This window comes from Echeneis naucrates, chromosome 2 (assembly GCF_900963305.1).
Source record: "Echeneis naucrates chromosome 2, fEcheNa1.1, whole genome shotgun sequence".
Classification (NCBI taxonomy): Eukaryota; Metazoa; Chordata; class Actinopteri; order Carangiformes; family Echeneidae; genus Echeneis; species Echeneis naucrates.
In genome coordinates this window covers 6,085,144-6,106,012 of record NC_042512.1, presented here as the reverse complement: position 1 = coordinate 6,106,012, position 20,869 = coordinate 6,085,144, and the positions used below count along the sequence as shown (strand labels likewise).

The 20,869-nt window shown below is 42.3% G+C and overlaps 11 non-coding genes across 11 annotated transcripts; 6 read left to right on the top strand and 5 right to left on the bottom strand.

Annotated features, from left to right (window-relative positions):
• The first annotated feature begins 618 nt into the window (after positions 1 to 618).
• Positions 619 to 809, top strand: LOC115057778 (U2 spliceosomal RNA). The gene has a single exon (XR_003841955.1). It is a non-coding gene; the product is annotated as a U2 spliceosomal RNA (small nuclear RNA).
• A 3,835-nt stretch (positions 810 to 4,644) lies between these two features.
• Positions 4,645 to 4,835, top strand: LOC115057909 (U2 spliceosomal RNA). The gene has a single exon (XR_003841980.1). It is a non-coding gene; the product is annotated as a U2 spliceosomal RNA (small nuclear RNA).
• Positions 4,836 to 6,430: 1,595 nt separating this feature from the next.
• On the bottom strand, positions 6,431 to 6,504 carry trnan-guu (transfer RNA asparagine (anticodon GUU)). Its single transcript has one exon. It is a non-coding gene; the product is annotated as a tRNA-Asn (tRNA).
• A 490-nt stretch (positions 6,505 to 6,994) lies between these two features.
• On the bottom strand, positions 6,995 to 7,067 carry trnak-cuu (transfer RNA lysine (anticodon CUU)). The gene has a single exon. It is a non-coding gene; the product is annotated as a tRNA-Lys (tRNA).
• Positions 7,068 to 9,384: 2,317 nt separating this feature from the next.
• Positions 9,385 to 9,467, bottom strand: trnal-cag (transfer RNA leucine (anticodon CAG)). Its single transcript has one exon. It is a non-coding gene; the product is annotated as a tRNA-Leu (tRNA).
• Positions 9,468 to 16,108: 6,641 nt separating this feature from the next.
• On the bottom strand, positions 16,109 to 16,181 carry trnaf-gaa (transfer RNA phenylalanine (anticodon GAA)). The gene has a single exon. It is a non-coding gene; the product is annotated as a tRNA-Phe (tRNA).
• Positions 16,182 to 16,999: 818 nt separating this feature from the next.
• Positions 17,000 to 17,071, top strand: trnae-cuc (transfer RNA glutamic acid (anticodon CUC)). The gene has a single exon. It is a non-coding gene; the product is annotated as a tRNA-Glu (tRNA).
• Positions 17,072 to 17,471: 400 nt separating this feature from the next.
• On the top strand, positions 17,472 to 17,543 carry trnae-uuc (transfer RNA glutamic acid (anticodon UUC)). Its single transcript has one exon. It is a non-coding gene; the product is annotated as a tRNA-Glu (tRNA).
• Positions 17,544 to 19,085: 1,542 nt separating this feature from the next.
• trnag-ucc (transfer RNA glycine (anticodon UCC)) lies at positions 19,086 to 19,157 on the top strand. Its single transcript has one exon. It is a non-coding gene; the product is annotated as a tRNA-Gly (tRNA).
• A 480-nt stretch (positions 19,158 to 19,637) lies between these two features.
• Positions 19,638 to 19,711, bottom strand: trnan-guu (transfer RNA asparagine (anticodon GUU)). The gene has a single exon. It is a non-coding gene; the product is annotated as a tRNA-Asn (tRNA).
• A 729-nt stretch (positions 19,712 to 20,440) lies between these two features.
• trnas-gcu (transfer RNA serine (anticodon GCU)) lies at positions 20,441 to 20,522 on the top strand. The gene has a single exon. It is a non-coding gene; the product is annotated as a tRNA-Ser (tRNA).
• Positions 20,523 to 20,869: the final 347 nt, after the last annotated feature.

Sequence of the window (20,869 nt, the reverse complement as noted above, 5' to 3'; positions counted from 1 at the left end):
TCAGTGACTCTTTAAAATGATCGCGGTACTGATGCTAATCCCGTTAGCCGGTCTATGGCGTTTTCCGTTGTATGTTAGCATTAAACGGACATAACGGACTTTATGTTAAGATAAAATGATGGCAGTAATTCTGGTTAAACTGACTTTGAATGCTATTTTAAATATGTGGGTGTTCAGTCATTTGTGGTTTTATACTGTGAATGACAAAGATACTCTTTCATTGTATTATTCTAACTTTCGGTCTAAAAAAGCCGAGTCCAGTCGAGGAGAGCCGAATCTTCAGAGAATCCGTGCAGACAGGGGGGTTATTTTGATGGACACACCATGAGGCCAATCACATGAGAGGACAAACTGATGTTTTCACAATAATATTCAGCTGGTAAACTGACATAGATATGAAGTTTTACAGGTGACCAAGAAGAGACGTTTTCTTTGCTCTACAACGTAACTTTGTGAAAATAACATGTCTGTGGTTGTTCTCTGATCCCTCCTTCGTTTCTTCATGTCTTCTGTTTGTGTCTCTCTCTCGGAGTGATGTTGTTACTGAAGCCGACTCTGACCCCTCACTGAGCGGGTCGGTGCGGAGAAACACTCCGTTACCTCCGACAGCTGAGCGGTATCGCTTCTCGGCCTTTTGGCTAAGATCAAGTGTAGTATCTGTTCTTATCAGTTTAATATCTGATACGTCCCCTACCCGGGGACCATATATTAAATAGATTTTTGGAACAGGGAGATGGAATAGGGGCTTGCTCCGTCCACTCCACGCATCGACCTGGTGTTGCAGTATCTCCAGGAACGGTGCACTCCCTCTGTGTGTTCAATACAAGTCCTGTTCAGCTCAACATCACCTTAAACACATGATGTTGTCTTCATGTGTGTAACGCTGAGTGTACAGAGTGTTCATGTTCAGTTTATGGTTCTAGAATCAGTGATGCATTCATGTAGAAACATCAGTTTAATGTTGCAGCTGATTTCATCAGGTTATATTCTGCTGACCAGACTGAATCAATAAAGTTTTCTGTCAACACGTCATCGTTTAAATGTTGGTTGTATTTTGCATTTGTCAGCTGAATCCACAGAGTGACTGAAATGATGAAGTAAATCCAGGAAAGGAAAAACATTTGGCTCTGAATCTCAATGTAGATTTGAACAAAGAGCTCCAGCTGAAGAAAACAACGCTGTCTGTTTCCAGATGATGAAGAACTCAGTTCTCAGTTGATGCTCAGTTATCTCCATCTAGTGGACAGATGGTAGAAGTTGATTCCTGAAAAGAGAAAGTTACTTTTCCTCAGATCAAACTTCTTCTTTTCACTTGTTTCCGCATTTGAGGTTAAAACCACTAACTCCTCATTATTAACTAAAGCTGTGCCCCGTGTGAGGCTCCAACTCACGACCTTCAGATTATGAGACTGACGCGCTGCCTACTGCACCAACGAGGCCTGTAACGAACAGAACACCGAAAGGACCCCGGGCACGTCGGGGGCACCCTGCACAGCACAGACTAACCTCAGGGGAACAGACCGTTGCCAAAAGGTACATCATCAAAATCAAAAAAGTGGCAATTTTCATAAATCTAACCTGCAGGGATTATCACAACATTCACAAGAACCAACAACAACCCAAATCAAATGTTTTTCTATATTTTATTGTATTTTACGTTGCATATGTTTACTTGTGTTGGTCTGTAGCAGCAGGGTGGCAGTGGGGGGTTAGAAATTACGGGGAAAAAGAAAAGACAGAGGGACACTTGTTACTGTAAATTACTGTGATGAGTGCTGATTCTCTCAAATAAAAATATGTTTAAAAGAAACAAACAAACCAAATCAATTAAACGGCTTTGCTTTGTCGTGACACCGTGTTTCCCACACAGGGTCAAACACAAGCTCCTCCTTTGTTATTCTGCTGAGTGAGACGGAGCTCTGATGTCACTCCTCAGTAAGGAAAGTCGCTATTGGCTGTCCTAAAAGTCAATAGAATTCGGTTCATTTTATTTGATAATTGTTTATTCATTATTCTTTTTTTTTAAATGGCTTATGGTCTACAGACGTCTCCCATGACACTGGAGCCTCAAGCCAGCACCTTTGACCCACATCAAATCATGGACCTGTTGTTCCATCAGGTAATGGTTAGCACTCTGGACTTTGAATCCAATCTAGACTATGCAGTCTGTAGTTAATAATGAGAATTTAGTGGTTGGGTCTAGAACCTGAGATGGATGGATGTTCAGTAAACATCAGAGGGTCATTCTGTGGAATTCATGTGCAGCTGTATGATTTAATGTCCTCCTGATGTGTTACCAGTAAAAGAGATTTACAAAATTCACCTGCTGAAAAAAATCCCCAAAACTGTCAAAGAAATGCAGCACTTGGACCGTCAGATTTAGGAGGGCAGATCTAGAAACTGAAATACTGCAGGTGGGTGCAGGTCACAGGTGAATTATGTCAAGTATTGGAACTGTAACAGATTGGTTTCAGACATTTATGTGACACACAGTCAGGCCATGTCCTCTGTGTCTCTGCAGTTTTACAGATGCAAAACAAAACATGATAATGCTGCCTGTCCTGCTGATATCAAAGCTAGCATTAACTTTTCTGTTTCCTCACCAGAGACTGGCAGCTGGACACACGTGTCAGGATGGCTCAGTGGTCTGAGGTAACAGATCTTTCAAGATCTTTCCTGCACAAATGGGCCTTGAACATGAAAGACTCATGGTTTCATTATTTCATAGATCAGTGTCACCTATCACTGCTGTGGAGTCTATAATGTGGCCAGGGGTTGATCCTGCAGGTCATCTCTCTCTGTTTCCTGAAGGCCTCTCTGCCATTTACTAATTAAAATACATTCATAAAAAACCAACATGTTTCTATCATATGATGATGAAATCTAAAGGCTCTCTGATCATCACATTGAGAAGTTCATCTGGTTTGTGATATTTCTTCATATGATAGTGAGGTAAAATGTGTTCAGTGGGATGTGTGTGTATCCAGCAGGACTGACAGCTTCATGTGGGATTCTCACAGAGATGATTCAAACCTGATCACAGTGATCAGTATGGATATACAGTATGTTTGCTGTCAGTGGAGGAAACTCTCAGACAGGACTAATAGTCATGTTTGGGATGTTCCTGGATTTGAGTTGAATGAGTGTAAATTCTGTCTGATTTTAACACACGTTCACACATCCACCTCTATTCAGACATGGAGTTCACATATTGTTTGGAATTGGTTTGTAATTAAGATGATCAGTGTTTATAGCTCATAACCTGATCACAGATCAATAATCAGCCATTGGAAGACGCTCTGAAACTTTCTTCTGCAGTCAGAACTCATCCACCTTCAGACTGGACATCTTCTGACTGTAGAACTGGAGCTTTTTATACATCTCACTGCAGCACAATAAAGTCCTCTGTGAGTATTGTGTGTCCCACAGTGTACATGACATCTGAGCAGCAATACTTACATTTTTGTCATTTTTTTTTTTCCACAATTCACAATTTCAAATATAAAATGCACTTTAATTGTTTTATTTGCTTCAAAAATGTCAAAAGTATCAGCGTCAATGTGAATCATCTTGTTTTTACATGATTACCAATTTTTAAACGACTGCACATAAACCAGGGTTAGTGTTCGGAACCAGCCCTCTCTGTGTTGTTCTCTTGAGACTTTTGTCTGTCATAACAATACAGAATCGTTGTGCCAGACAGGGACCAACATTTACGCCAGATTTTCTCCGAAACCGCAAAACTTCATTTGAAACTTCAGGATGTGTTAGAAAACAAAATCACCTATTATATCATTACAGATATGACACAGGAAATGATAATCACAATGTTTAAATCTAATGGTTCACAGCTCAGACAAATTTACTTTTCGGTCTCAAAAAAAATTTTCCGGCAATAACTTCGTGGAAGTGTGACGTCATTTGATGCGTCTACATTTATCCGATTAGGAGTGTTATATTTGTCCCATGTTACTTTGGTATCGGCTCTCCCCGAAGTATTACTGCCATGTTTGAGATGGAATAAATTCACTGACGCTTTAAAATGATCGCGGTACTGATGCTAATCCCGTTAGCCGGTCTATGGCGTTTTCCATTGTATGTTAGCATTAAACGGACATAACGGACTTTATGTTAAGATAAAATGATGGCAGTAATTCTGGTTAAACTGACTTTGAATGCTATTTTAAATATGTGGGTGTTCAGTCATTTGTGGTTTTATACTGTGAATGACAAAGATACTATTTCATTTTTTTATGCTCTCTTTTGGTCGAAAAAAGCCGAGTCCAGTCGAGGAGAGCCGAATCTTCAAAGAATCCGTGCAGACAGGGGGGTTATTTTGATGGACACACCATGAGGCCAATCACATGAGAGGACAAACTGATGTTTTCACAATAATATTCAGCTGGTAAACTGACATAGATATGAAGTTTTACAGGTGACCAAGAAGAGACGTTTTCTTTGCTCTACAACGTAACTTTGTGAAAATAACATGTCTGTGGTTGTTCTCTGATCCCTCCTTCGTTTCTTCATGTCTTCTGTTTGTGTCTCTCTCTCGGAGTGATGTTGTTACTGAAGCCGACTCTGACCCCTCACTGAGCGGGTCGGTGCGGAGAAACACTCCGTTACCTCCGACAGCTGAGCGGTATCGCTTCTCGGCCTTTTGGCTAAGATCAAGTGTAGTATCTGTTCTTATCAGTTTAATATCTGATACGTCTCCTACCCGGGGACCATATATTAAATAGATTTTTGGAACAGGGAGATGGAATAGGGGCTTGCTCCGTCCACTCCACGCATCGACCTGGTGTTGCAGTATCTCCAGGAACGGTGCACTCCCTCTGTGTGTTCAATACAAGTCCTGTTCAGCTCAACATCACCTTAAACACATGATGTTGTCTTCATGTGTGTAACGCTGAGTGTACAGAGTGTTCATGTTCAGTTTATGGTTTTACAATCAGTGATGCATTCATGTAGAAACATCAGTTTAATGTTGCTGATTTCATCAGGTTATATTCTGCTGACCAGACTGAATCAATAAAGTTTTGTTTCAACACGTCATCGTTTAAATGTTGGTTGTATTTTGCATTTGTCAGCTGAATCCACAGAGTGACTGAAATGATGAAGTAAATCCAGGAAAGGAAAAACATTTGGCTCAGAATCTCAATGTAGATTTGAACAAAGAGCTCCAGCTGAAGAAAACAATGCTGTCTGTTTCCAGATGATGAAGAACTCAGTTCTCAGTTGATGCTCAGTTATCTCCATCTAGTGGACAGATGGTAGAAGTTGATTCCTGAAAAGAGGAAGTGACTTTTCCTCAGATCAAACTGTTGAAGGAGAACGAGCAGCTTCTTCCTCACTGACTCACTCAACCTCTGTCTCCTGGGTTTGGATTTAGGTCTGGGTCTGGGTCTGGGTCTAAGACCAGGTGGGCCTGCTCAGAGTCTCTGTGTTGGATGTGAGCTGCTGAAATCTCTGAACACCATGACACAGATAATATCAGTCTGATGTGTCATCTGTAATCCAGATGTTGTCAGCAACAAACAGATGTTCCTGACAGAAGCTGTGCTGATTCACTTCAAGCAGCACATGAGCCTCTTTCTCAGGAGCACACACAGAAAAAATAAGATTTTCTATTCCAACAATATACGTGATGTCCTCGTGTATGAATGAATGTTTCACTGATGCAGATTTTTACAGAACAACATCAACAACTAATAACTCCACAACGAGACTGTGTGACGTCACTGGAGATCAAAGGCAGGTCCTGTCTTTCATTAGATTAGATAGATATGTGTGTGTTTATGGGCGGTGTAGCTCAGTGGTAGAGCATTAGACTCTGAGTGTCTCCTGCCAAACTGCAACTTTGAACAAGGGTCAGTGTTTAAGTCCCAACTACCCCAACAAAATGCTGAAGAAACATGCCCATCTTAAAATGTTCAAATGAAAAGTCTCCATCTGATGTTCTTTTCATTTAGACTCCATGCAGGCTGTTCATGATTACTTTGTTTGTGTGTGGCTGTTTTGAATGTATGATCTTTGTTGTTCATAAAGAAAGGCTTTAATAAAGATCAGAATGAAAAGGAACATTTCCTTCAGTCTGTCACGCCCCACCTGTCATGTCTCTGTTCCCCACCAGTGGGGTGGAGCCCACACTTTAAGAACGGAGGCCCTATAAGCATCCAACAGCATCACTGAGTCAGGAGCAGCACAGTGACAACTGTACACATTACTGGAGTGATAAATGACATTCTGCATCTATTTGAGTCAGTGAGGAAACATGTGAAGAGAAGAAGCTGCTCGTTCTCCTTCAACAGTTTGATCTGAGGAAAAGTCACTTCCTCTTTTCAGGAATCAACTTCTACCATCTGTCCAGTAGATGGAGATAACTGAGCATCAACGTGTGAACTATAATACCAGTGAATTAAACAAAGACCGTCCCTGGGTGGGCTCGAACCACCAACCTTTCAGTTAACAGCCGAACGCGCTGACCGATTGCGCCACAGAGACACGTTGACCAGGTGAAGGTTCATTCTGATGGAATGAACTGTTTCTACACAAGCTGCATGAATGTGACACAGAGCTCATGTTTAAAGTGTTTTTCTTCAGTACTCTTATTGTGTATGGAGCTCTGACTGTTGACATAAGTGCAGGTGACCTAAATTCAGCAGCATCATCAATGTCCTCATCTCATCCAAAAGGCTTCATCAGACAGATCGGTGTTGCAGGAGCTCAGAAACCATCATGTAGGACTCTGAATCTACCTGAACCTGTTTGACTGCAGATGTGCATTTTCATTTGGACCCCAGGAAGAGTAGCTGCTGCCTCAGTGACAGCTAACAGGGATTCTAACAAGCTGTTGGTAAACAAACAAAGAAAGGCATACTTGTGGATTCACAAGATTATATCAGGATCTGACCTTTTCCTGTTCCATCAGTAACCATCAAAGTGATGGCAGTAACTTTGGGTCTAAAAAAAAAAAAAAAAAAAAACTGCTGATCGCCAAACGTGGGGCTCGAACCCACGACCCTGAGATTAAGAGTCTCATGCTCTACCGACTGAGCTAGCCGGGCTGCTCTAAATGCAAAACATCCTCCAAAAATCATTTCAAAATAAAAGCCGGTTTAGATTATTTTGTCCCTGGCTGAAGATTTTGGATCTGAAAATTCCCCCAACATATGTGGCTGACCATCATGACTCTTATCAAAGTTTCTTTAGCATATAATAAACTGTCATATTAATGTCCTGAATGTGCTGTGTGTAAATAATGAGGTTCATCAAAACAAAGTCAGAACCAGAGCTCAGGCTGTTGATACACAAACAAAGAAAGGCATACTTGTGGATTCACAAGATTATATCAGGATCTGACCTTTTCCTGTTCCATCAGTAACCATCAAAGGAGATGCTGATTCTGTGATGTCACAAAGGTTCTAATGACATCACAGAGATCAAAGACTCCTCCCACTTTCTCTCATGACCTCCACCATAGAGTGCTGCCTGCTGCAATAATGCTGCCTTTAATAGAAGTTTAGGAACATTTGATGAAAGAATACATTTTGAAATGTCTGTTTAGTTTATCACTTGTTAGGATCCCTGTTAGCTGTCACTGAGGCAGCAGCTACAAGGACTATGATGAGGCAGTGGCCATTGATAATGCTGCCTGTCCTGCTGAATTTTATATACAAGAACATTATTTTTTTATAGAACATTGGAAATGGAGGTCAGAAAAACCTGAGCTTGAACCTCACTCAGTTACCACCTCCGATGCCGAAACCCGGGATTGAACCAGGGACCATGCGGAATTTGTTTGGGCATGTGAAAAGGTTTTCACAGATTAGAGTTTAAATGGAGGAGACTTGAGCTTAAACAAGTTCTGCAATTTAAAAATGAATAAGTCTAAACTTATCAACTCCCTCCATTCTCCTGCACTGTTGTTATGTTCTAATTTGTCTCTGACTCCACCTTAAGCATTACTGTCTGATTGTCTTATAAATGTGCTATGCAACATGACAACAGGCTGAACTTGAAACTTGAACCCGGGACCTCTCGCACCCTAAGCGAGAATCATACTCCTTGACCAACGAGCCTTTGACAGCAGGAGATTTATGACATTTAAAATGTCGTCAAACGTTTTCTGAGGGGGAGAACTTTTCAGTCAGCAAAAAAATCTCACACTGAGCATTGATCATACACTACAACATTTAGTGTCCACACACTCACTGATGGTCTAGTGGCTAGGATTCGGCGCTCTCACTGCTGCAGCCTGGGTTCGATTCCCAGTCCGGGAAAGTGTTTTTACTGAGGAAATACAGACCTGAACAACAAGGAAGTGCTGGGATTTATTGAATTTATTGTATTATTTGAATTTTAACATGTGAATAACATGCACCCACCACCCAAAACAGAGAGCAGAGAGGAGGCTTCATCAGATGGTTTCTCTTTTCCCGTTCTGCAGCAGCTCAGAGCCTCTGTGGTTAGGTAAAGGTCCAAAGAGGATGTAGATCAGTGGTAGATGTTCATCAAAACAAAAGGCCACTCAAAGCAGAAACACTGCTCAGGCTAAAGACCAGACCGTCTTCAGGTTAAGGCGATGGACTGCTAATCCATTGTGCTCTGCATGCGTGGGTTGGAATCCCATCCTCGTTGCTCTAGGGGTATGATTCTCGCTTCGGGTGTGAGAGGGCCTGGGTTCAACTCCCAGACGAGCCCATGGTATTACGTTGCCAATATCAGTTCCTGACCATCATGACTCTTCCCAAAGTTTGTCTCCTATGAAAAGCGGTCAATCACCAAATTTCCATCTGCGCAACACAGCAACAACCACTTTGTTTTGTCCAGAAACTGAAAGCAAAAGCTGTAATGCAGGAAGTGATGAGCAGGAACTCCACTGAGAGCGAAGCACGTCTGGGGTTTGGATGCAGGATGTCCAAAACACCACCAAAGTGGTGTGGAGACACTGACATCTATTCTCTGCACTGTTGGTAAGCACACAGCTGAAATGATTTCTCACTATTGCTTCCATGATCTGGAAGTGGAACGAAAGGTCTGCCCCATGCCTGCCCTCATAATGCTAACTGATCATCAGTGAGTGCTCTCATTGACAGACTGAAGTGAGTTGGACAACGACGATGATGGGATTCGAACCCACGCATGCAGAGCACAATGGATTAGCAGTCCATCGCCTTAACCTGAAGAAGGTCTGGTCTTGAGCCTGAGCAGTGTTTCTGCTTTGAGCGGCCTTTTTTTAGGCATCTACCACTGATCTACAGCCTCTTTGGACCTTTACCGAACCACAGAGGCTATGAGCTACTGCAGCAGGTGAAAAGAGAAACCATCTGATGAAGCCTCCTCTCTGTTCTCGGTGCATGTTATTCACAGAAAAGCAGCTTCTGTCAGAAGTGGGATTTGAACCCACGCCTCCAGGGGAGACTGCGACCTGAACGCAGCGCCTTAGACCGCTCGGCCATTCTGACGACGGATGCTGAAAAATTAACCGAAAAATTTGCTGAAAATTAGCCCATCAAAGTGAGTTCACAATACACAATGACTGCCTGATTAGATCGCGTGGAGGCTCAAAATTTGCACTTCCTCACGCATGTAGAGCGTTTCACTGGTAAGATTCAGGTTCCACCGAGATTTGGACTCGGATCGCGTGATTCAAAGTCCAGAGTGCTCACCATTACACCATGGAACCACAGGGCTGTTAGCTGATCTTTATCAAAGGCGCTGGCTCGAGGTTCCAGTGTCGAGGGATGTCATTGATGGAGCCAAACCGTCTCCACTTCTTATATGGTGAATGTGTGCTCTGTGTTTTTTTTTTTTCTTTTGCAAGAAAATGTAAAATAAAATAAAACTTAAAAGTAAGCTGAAAGGAAAGGACCAGTTCTGTGTTAAGTGTTACTGATGACTTTTTGTGTGTGTGGGGGTGTTTTGTTTTGAATTTCTGATCTTTGTTGTCCATAAAGAAAGGCATTAACAAAGCCCCACCTGTCATGTCTCTGTTCCCCACCAGAGGGGTGGAGCCCACACTTTAAGAACGGCGGCCCTATAAGCATCCAACAGCATCACTGAGTCAGGAGCAGCACAGTGACAACTGTACACATTACTGGAGAAAGTGATAAATGACATTCAGCCACTGTGTTAGAATAGCAGAGGAGGGTTTCAATCCATCAACTTCTGTATTATGGGCCCAAAACACTTCTACTGCTCCACTCTGCTCATAGCAGGCTGTGCTGTAGTCTCTTCTGGATCTGTGGGTTCAAATCCTCTGTGCTGTGCTGTGACCCAGCTTCTTTGTCTGAGGGCCCTCTTAGGAAAGATCCTTACTGATGAATTTGTTTTGCTTTAATTCACATCTGTCCTCATCCTCAACTGATTCCTCAATTAAATGTTGGTAGAAAATGTTGGTTTGTTTGGCACCTTGACATTTCCGAAATAGCTTTTTATCTCTCATTAATTAAAAAAGACAGTCTTCTAAAGTACACACCACAGGTACTAAAATCCAGGATTGAACCAGAGACTCTACCAACTGAGCTATTTCAGCACAGCACACAGTGGAAATGACTTCTCATTGTTGCTTCCATGGCCTGGAAGTGGAACTAAAGCTGTGAGGCGCCAACTCACCACCTTCAGATTATGACACTGACACGCTGCCTGCTGCACCAACGAGGCCTGGAACCCAGAGTAAGTAAAAGAGTGAGAAGGAGGAGAGCTGTCAGTGTTTCAGTATAAACATACATCATACAGCCCTGACCACTGTTGTATCCAGGCAGAGCTGACTGCTGCTTTTCATGGAGAGCAGCTGAGTTTTACATTCCAGAAAATTGAACGCAGGCCTCCCGCCTGGCAGGTGAGAATTCTACAGATGAACCACCAATGATGACTGACCACCACTACACCATCAAAAGCCTTCAACAGTTGTTGACGCACTGTTTCCTCAGACATGCTTTTAGAAACATGACAGCTAACCCTAAGCTGATCACAGAGAGTCTCTTGAACGGCTGTTTAATATGAACGATGGGAACCAAGTCACACTTTCAGGCCCCCCTCCTTTTTTCATTAGTGCCTCGGGTCCCTCTGTGCCATCAAATAAAATTTTGAAAAGGATAACAAAAGTAAGACACAAAAGGTGAACTGTGATGGCAGGAATCATGGTGTGAACACAGTCGTGCAACTCTTCAGAGAAATACACAGAACAGTCTGTCTTTTCTGGACATGTTTGGTGTTTCTAACACAACACAACTACACAGCTCAGCTACTTGTTGACTGACAAACACAACAGCAAGCTCTAACTCAGACAGCTACAATTATTCCTTTCTACATAAATGCTTTTCTTTGGGGTTGTCCTGCTCAGAAATTCAGTAAAAATTATGATGATTTGCAATTTTAAATAGATTTCTTCAGATCAGCTGCAACAACACAACCCTAATCCCTAATCACTGCAGTTAACAGTCCTCTCACCATATGCTAACGGTCCTCATGACTTTAAGAGGATCGTTGTCTGTTCCTGATGGACTAAATGTGTTCTTCATTACAAACCATTACCAAGACCATTGAAACCGCCCAAACAAAGTAGGCAGGCAGCTGTGGGAGTGGTTTCATTCAGGTATAAGATAAATTCAGGTAAAAGCCTGAAAGGGAGTCCATTGGAACGATGACACAACTGGAAAGTTGCTGCATAGACTCTTGAGGAGAAGATCCTAAGTGAGGTAAAAATGAAAGCTTAAGGTGACTTAATCAATTCAATTGCTCTCTTTTTCCACTTTCAGTGTTAATTGACAAAAACAACAGTAAGTCTTGGAGCCATGTTTTCTTCAGATCTAACTCGGATCACTCCAATCAGAGACACTGATGAAGTCTTTGTGCATAAGTGCTTCTCTTTGGGGTTGTCCTGGATGGAAATTGGACAAAAAAAATGAGGAATGCAATTCTGTCTTTTATTCAATCACCAGGACAACAAGTTTTATAATTTTATCAATTGGGGGCAAAGAAAGTAGTTTGAAAGTCACAAATGTTACCTTAACTTGAGCACTGACTTGACTGTTGAATTCAGTAAGTGCTACTTGTTGGAGCAGTGCTGACTGACAAAAACAACAACTTCTTCTTAGAATGCAACAATGATCATTTCAAATAAAAAGACGGAAGACTTCCTGTTGTACAAGTGCTTCTCTTTGGGGCTGTCCTGGATGGAATTTGGACAAAAATTAATAAATTTCTTCAGATCAGCTGAATTAGTGCATTTGTCACCAACGTTTCCCCAACTGAAGCACAGACTTGTGTTCTGAGAGCAGTAAGTGCTATTTGTTGGGGTAATGTTGGTGATTTCAGAAGTCAATCACAAGTCAGCAAGTTTTATCAATGATATGGAGGGTGGAGGGTTAAGAAAGTAGTTAGAAAGTCACAAATGTTACCTTAAAGGGCAAATTGCAGGTTAATGACCACATTGAATCAATGTTTAAAAGAATAATATAGGAAATGTTTTGATAAAGTGTCTCATACTGATAATATCCGTATATTTGCAGCACACAAACAGGACTGATGGTCTTTTGTCCCTCAGCTGAAAGGTGAACAAGGTAAAATGTCCACAGCAGAAGTCCTGCGGGGTTTTGTCACCGACAGACTCGCCGCCGCCTCCCGGGAGATCTTAGCGGCCGTGGACAGAATGGTAGCCGGATATGAGGAGGAGGCTTCGGGCTTCAGGCAGGAGATCGACCGGCAGAGGAGCCAGCTGGAGCTGCTGCAGCCCCGAGTCCTGATCCACAAAACGGGTCGGTTGTTTTTATGAGTGAGAAAGGCTGAGGACTGTATTTGGCAGATGTAGAATGAAGCAGCTGGAGGAATAACTGTGTTCATATTGTAGCTAATAAAGAGGATTCATTATTGAATCGTTTCCTCCAGATGTTCAGCAGCTGATGGTGAAAAAAGAGGTTCCTACTGAGTTCACCTCCAGTCCAGATCCGGAGGATTCAGAGAGTCCAGTCCTTAAACAGGAACAGGAGGAGGACCAGGTACCAGGACTGGAGGAGACCAGGAACCCTGTGAGGCCGTTTCAGGTGAAGAGTGAGGATGAAGAGATGAATGAACCGGCCAGGAGCTGTGATCCACAGAGTCCTCTTCAACCAGATCCAGATCCAGAGGAAGAGGTCTCAGACTCCTCTGATACTGAAATCAGTGAGAATGATTCTAATGAAACCAGAGTGGCCCAGTCAGATGTGAAAATAGATGAAGGTGATGTAAATGGTAGTAGATGTGACAGCAATGAAAAACCCATCAGCTGCCCTGAGTGTGGGAAAACGTTTAAAAAAAAGTGGGATCTGAAGAGTCACAAGGTAGTCCACAAAGGGGAGAGACTGTTCTGCTGTGATGTTTGTGGGAAATTTTTTTTGAAGAAGGCCCATCTTAGGTCTCACATGGTAGTTCACTCAGAAGAGAGACCGTGTGGCTGCTCATTTTGTGGCAAAAGATTTAAGCGACGGGATATTCTAAAACTACACATGGCAGTCCACACAGGGGAGAGACTGTTCTGCTGTGATGTTTGTGGGAAAAGGTTTAAACTACAGAACACCCTTAAATCACACATGGTAATCCACACAGAAGAGAAACCCTTCAGCTGTGATATTTGTGGGAAAAGGTTTAAACGAAAGAGAAGCTTAGACATGCACATGACGGTCCATACAGGAGAGAGACCCTTCAGCTGTGATGTTTGTGGGAAAAGGTTTAAAGTACAGACAATCCTTAAAGCACACATGGTAGTCCACACAGGAGAGAGACCCTTCAGCTGTGATGTTTGTGGGAAAAGGTTTAAACTACAGAAAATCCTTAAAGCACACATGGTAGTCCACACAGAAGAGAAACCCTTCAGCTGTGATATTTGTGGGAAAAGGTTTAAAGTACAGACAATCCTTAAAGCACACATGGTAGTCCACACAGGAGAGAGACCCTTCAGCTGTGATGTTTGTGGGAAAAGGTTTAAACTACAGAAAATCCTTAAAGCACACATGGTAGTCCACACAGAAGAGAAACCCTTCAGCTGTGATATTTGTGGCAAAACATTTAAACTAAGGCGAAACCTGAAATTTCACATGGAGGCCCATACAGAGGGGAAACCGTTTGGTTGTGACAAATGGTAAGAAGAGAAAGACCGAAGCAGGTGACTGCAGGATCTTTGCTGGTTGACCAAAAGTAAACTGTAACATGTTTGGTAATTTGTTTTTACTTTTGCTTTGTTGTTTTTTGTCCTCACTCATTTGTGTTTGAGTCAGTGACATATATACCAGAAAAAAAGGTTTTGTCAACGAATTTCAATAAAACACATAAAAAATGTTGACTTTTGTTCTGCTAATTCATCTTTATAGAAACATGTGTTTTTGTTTTTTGTTTTTTTTATTTGCAATCAGAAATTATGTGACAATTTGTTGTATTATGCCTAAAATATGCTGTGATATGAAAATAATATAAACTGAAAATGGATTAAACCTGTAAGTTACTCACTTTATCAGAACTAAACTGTGATCCATTGTAGTTTTGTGAAAATGAGCATTGAGTATTATTTTCTAAATCATCTCAAAGTGAGACCTATGCTGTCGGTCTATCAACATATTTTCTACTTATTGTGACATACTTTGCTATAAAGTTCTACCAATATTTGTCACTCTGTGATGCTGTTTTCTATGTATTCCATGAATGTCTTCAGATTTTATCTTTCATAACAGACTCTGGCTGGCAGAAGTGAGATCCACAGGTCACAGTAAGGTCACAGGGATGCTCTGGTACCGAAGAGAGCTCATAAAAATATCACTTGAGCAGAAAACAGGAACCAACAGAATGTCAAAAAAAAAAAAAATCTGCATCAGTGAAACATTCATTCATACGTGAGGACATCAAGTATATTGTGACACCCATGAATATGTGCTCACACTATACAGTTTAATTGTTTCAGTTTTGATGTGTTTATTGTGACAGCAGAGCCTTTTTTCAGTTAATTTTGGATATTTGAAGTCAATCCCTGATTTTCGCAACAAGGGGGCATCACCTCTGTAGTCAGTCGGTTTGACGAGGCTGCTATTTAACTCTCACCATCAGTGCAACACATTGCCTGTTGCCTGTCTTATCATTTTTCCGTTCTTTGGAGAACAAATTTAATCTATCTACAAACCTGAAGCCAGGGTCTGTTCCATGAACACGACATGCTGATGTTCACACAGTTGTGCTGTCCTTTTCCTCGACTTTGGTTTCACCAGAACCATGAAATATTGTTTGAGAGTTTGTTAGGTTGGATGCTGCACGCTGACTGGTTGTGTGTCCAGGACGCTTCAAGGACATCTTTCTGGTACTCTCTCCTCCTAACCTTTGGACGCAGCTTTGAGGAGACACAAAATGTGAGACATGTGGCATTAGTGCAGTGAAGCTAGCAGATGTATGTGGTGGTGTAGCCGAGCGGTCCAAGACGCTGGATTCTCCAGTGGCCACCGTCACTTTGAGTCACCGAAGTGGAAAAGATCCTTCTTGACGACAGTGTTGTGCTTTGCCTACATCTGAGCTAAAGATAGAAATAAAATAATCTAAATCGGCTTTTATTTTGAAATGCTTGTGTGGTGCGACAGCTCCTGTTCTTTCTGTAGCTCAAAGCGTTAAGGAGTTCAAACACAGCAAAACATATTAAACGATAAAAATAAAGATTTGAACAAGGAATGAAAATCTGAACAACAATGCAGAAACCTTTATCTTGTTGTTTCTCCGTCTTGTACAGCACACAGTGGAAATGACTTCTCATTATTGCTTCCATGGCCTGGAAGTGGAACTTCATGAGACTGACACACTGCCTGCTGCACCAACGAGGGCTGGAACCCAGAGTAAGTAAAAGAGTGAGAAGGAGGAGAGCTGTCAGTGTCAGTGTCATATGTGTGTCAAAAATGACACACATATGACATTATGGGAAATCTCAAAACTGTGTACAAATGTTTGGAGGAGAAAATAGAAGAAAGATGCGTTTGACAGCCTTTTGGACACACAACCAGTCAGCGTGACCCATCCAACCTCACAATATTTCATGGTGTGGTTGGAAATGTAGGTCAAAGAAACCTGAGCTTGCATCTCACTCAGGTACCACCTCTGATGCCGAAACCCGGGATTGAACCAGGGACCTTTAGATCTTCAGTCTAACGCTCTCCCAGCTGAGCTATTTCGGCTGGATGAGCCCACTAATGCAGGATGTTCTGTTCACCATCCACTTCTCCAAAGTCCCACAGTGAAGGCTTCAAATGCACAGCTCTCACAGTGTTATCATGCCAAGAGAAAGAACTGACTGATTCTGACAATGGGACCATGGCCCAGTGACCACGTGGCCTAATGGACAAGGAGTCTGACTTGTCTAACGTAGCTGAGTTAGATGTAACAAACTTAAGTTTCCAAGGAGAACTCTGCTAATCATGTGTATTCAATGTTGTTTAAGAACAGTTTAACGTGCAAACAGAAAACAAACAATTGTAGAGTTCTTACCTGAGCTTCAAGACTTCAAGACACTTCAAGATTGTACTCGCTCAGCCACACTACCACATCATTCTGCCAGCTTCACTACATGACAATGACACACATATGACATTATGGGCAACGTGAAGACAAACGTTGTGTGTCATTTCCTTAAAGGTTTGATCCGTCACCTGATGATGTCACAATATTCATAGAAAGAAGCTCTTCCATTCATTGATAATTGATGATCAGCTCAGAACCAAACAGTGTATCTTTCATCCAAACTCTGACAGTTTCTCCACACAGACGGTAATTTGACCATTTATTCCTCTTTGGATCTTTACCTAACCACAGAGGCTCTGAGCTGCTGCAGAAGGGGTGAACAAAGCTCGAACCCACTACACACTGACGAACGAGCCTTGTACAGCAGGAGATTTGTGGAATTTAAAATGTTCTGAGGGGGAGAACATTTCAGTCATCAAAAAAAAAGCTCACACAAAGCATTGATCATACACTACAACATTTGGCGCCCCCACACTCCCTGGTGGTCTAGTGGCTAGGATTCGGCGCTCTCACCGCCGCGGCCCGGGTTCGATTCCCGGTCAGGGAACATGTTTTTACTGAAAAATACAGGTGATTGACCCCAGAACATAAATATGTCATCATGCACCTGGGGGGTATTTCAGGTAGGAGTTTCAACGAACTTTGAGTCTATCCCTGAACTCTGAGTTGACTTACTCTGAGATGAGAAACTCTAAGTATCTGGTTCCAGAACAGCTGATCTTAGTTGGTTCAATCAACTCTGAGTATGTTCACCTTGAGTTGCGCACATGCACAACCTCGATAAAAGCCATCATCAATGGAGTCCCGTCAAGCTGCTAAAGCTACTACACCATGCAGGGGATGTAGCTCAGTGGGCGAGCGTACCGCACAGCTGGGGCAAACTGGCAGTGGTGGGATTCGAACCCACGCCTCTGAAGAGACTGCCGCCTAAATTCAGTGTCTTCGAATCCCATGTGGTCTAGCGGTCAGGATTCCTGGTTTTCACCCAGGCGGCCCGGGTTCGACTCCCGGTATGGGAATCTGCTTTACAACAATGGACCAATGAACATCTACCACTGATCTACATCCTCTTTGGGTTCGAATCCCACTTCTGACAGAAATGTCTTTTCTTTCACCTCTACTGCTGTTAGGTGTGTTTGGGGACAAAGTTGTTTTATGTATATAATATGTATTACATAACAACTAATTACACTTGGATGAATTTAAATTTGATTTTTTTACTTTAACAGTAAGTGAAAACACGAAGAACAAGTGTGCATGTGGAGACGTCCTCTTCCTCTGTGTCCTGGACACCTTTATTGCCATTATTTAGTTTGATATTGATTAAGAAAAACCAATAACATCCAACCACCACCCAAAACAGAGGTTCATGATGACCCTGTAGTTGGCACACACCCTCTGGTCCCCCTTTCTTGAAGGGCTGTTCATCATTATTTTGTTTGTGTGTAGCTGTTCTGTTCTTAATGTTGGATCTTTCTTGTCAATAAAGAACGCTTGAATGAAGATCAGCCAAACACATTATACATTGCACCACAGAGACATGTTGAGAAAATGAAAGTGATGAACTGTGGATGGCAGCCTGGCATTGTGCATCAATTTGGAGAGCAGCAGCTTCCACTGATGCTGGTGCTTCAGAAGAGTCAGAGCCAGTCGCGATGGTACGTAGAAGTTGTTTTGCATGTTCCACAGATTGTGACTGAAGAAGCTGTGCTATTGACCTCACAAAGAAATCTTTAACACCATGTGTTTTATTTTTCAGGCCGTCTCACTGGCAGATCATCTTGATGCAGTGTGCAACATCTACCCTTACAGAACATGGGGGCAGTTTTGAAGGTTGATTCCCAAGCAAGACGTTAAACCAATTCAGATCAGCCAAATCAGAAAAGCCAATTTAGATTATTTTATTTGTATCTTTAGTTCAGATGTAGCAAAGCGCAACAATGCTGTCAATATGGATCTTTCCCATTTGGGTTACTTGAAGTGATGGTGGCCACTGATGCAACACTCCGTAGCAGCACCACTCTGATGTACAGGGATGTATTTTGGATCTGAAAATACCCCCAACGTACGTGGCTGACCATCATGACTCTTACCAAAGTTTCTTTAGCATATAATAAACTGTCACATTAACTGTCACATGAATGTGCTGTGTGTAAATAATGAAAAAAAAAAATGCCACAAATGTTCCATCAGTAACCATCAAAGGAGATGCTGATTCTGTGATGTCACAAAGGTTCTCATGACATCAAAGGGATGAAAGACTAACTGCTTATAAATGTCTCACTGGATCAAAAGCTTTGAGCTACAATAGGCTATGTAATTATTTAAGATTGAACATCTTACATTACTGACATCTGACATCTGACATTACTGTTTGATAAATTTGGTGACAACTGCACTTTGGGTCCATTTGGAGAACATGGGGGGCTGTGTGACTTCATCACCAGAAATTAAAATGTCTAACATCGATAAAACCGTAGCAGCACAAATAAGAATTTTTACAGCACAAAGAAACGGTACCATTTCACGTCCATTCGGAGTGGATGCTCACCATTTTGCATGCAATGGTGGTATAGTGGTGAGCATAGCTGCCTTCCAAGCAGTTGACCCGGGTTTGATTCCCAGCCATTGCAGTTTAGCTGTGTGTCTACAATTTAGCTTGAGATCCTGTAGATGTCAATCCTGTCCATGAACATCACTAACAGAATTGGACAGAAAGCACAGCCCTGCTGGACGCCAACACCCAGAGATTACTGTCAGATCGACAAAGCCCCTCCCTATGCACGTTTTCAGTGCATATTTGTATTTTCACATGGTTTTCAGAGATTTCAGCAGCTCACATCCAACACAGAGACTCTGAGCAGGCCCACCTGGTCTTAGACCCAGACCCAGACCCAGACCTAAATCCAAACCCAGGAGACAGAGGTTGAGTGAGTCAGTGAGGAAGAAGCTGCTCGTTCTCCTTCAACAGTTTGATCTGAGGAAAAGTCACTTCCTCTTTTCAGGAATCAACTTATACCATCTGTCCACTAGATGGAGATAACTGAACATCAACGTAAAAATCCTCCGTTCTTCCACGTGTGAACTATAATACCAGTGAATTAAACAAAGATCGTCCCTGGGTGGGCTCGAACCACCATCCTTTCGGTTAACAGCCGAACGCGCTGACCGATTGCGCCACAGAGACATGATGACCAGTTCCTGTTACAGCAGGAACTGGTCCCACAATAAGAAGGTCGGTTGAATCTCAAACTGTCAGCCGTTTTTCTGATTGATATGAGTTCCAGCCAATGATGTTAGTGATAAGAGACGGCTTGACATGACGTGTTTCAATCATTATTTACACACAGCACATTCAGGACATTAATGTGACAGTTTATTTTATGCTAAAGAAACCTTATTAAGACTCATGATGGTCAGCCACATATGTTGGGGGTATTTTCAGATCCAAAATACATCCCTGTACATCAGAGAGGTGCTGTGGCTTAGTTGTCAAAGTGCCTGTCTAGTAAACAGGAGATCCTGAGTTCAGTGTCTCATTGATAAAGTTTAAGGTTGTTGAGTTAAATTCATAAGTTTCATTAAAAGGACACAGCACTCTCTCTGACCAGTCACTTAACTGCACAGTCTTCATGTCTCCCAGCAGCTCCTTGTTGCTAAAGTCAGATGTTGTAGAAAAAAAGCACTGCTGGGTTTTCATCAGCTGTAGGTTACAATGATCAATATTATAGATATGACAGACAGAGTTCTCAATGTTTTCCTATTAATCAGTGCTGCTGATAAACTCATGTCTCATGATGGGACATCCAGTGTGTGTAAATAGCAGAGGACGGTTTCGGGTTCAAGTCCCTGTTCAGGTGCTGCAGCTTCTTCCCAATGGCTGTTTTTTTGTCATCACATGTACCTTTGGGTTCATGACGAGGTGGCCGAGTGGTTAAGGCGATGGACTGCTAATCCATTGTGCTCTGCACGCGTGGGTTGGAATCCCATCCTTGTTGGTGTTCAGCTGGCTTTAGTCTGTCTGAGTTGTACCCTGCTGTTGAGCAGATTGAAATGTGGTGATTGCACTTTCTTAACAGGAGACAAACTTTGTTAAGAGTCATGGTGGTCACATGCACTCATTCATTTGAAGCGAGAGTGTGACGTATCCATCTGTGTCGCGTGGGGCATCAATGAAAGGCAGGAAATCTCCAGTGATGTCAGACAGTCTCGTTGTGGAGTTATTAGTTGTTGATTCTGCAAAAATGGTCCAGTGCGGTGAAATGGTCCATAGAAGTCTAATATCACCGAAACATGTTAACCAGACAGTGTTCAAGGATTTGAGGTTGAAACCACTAAATTCTCA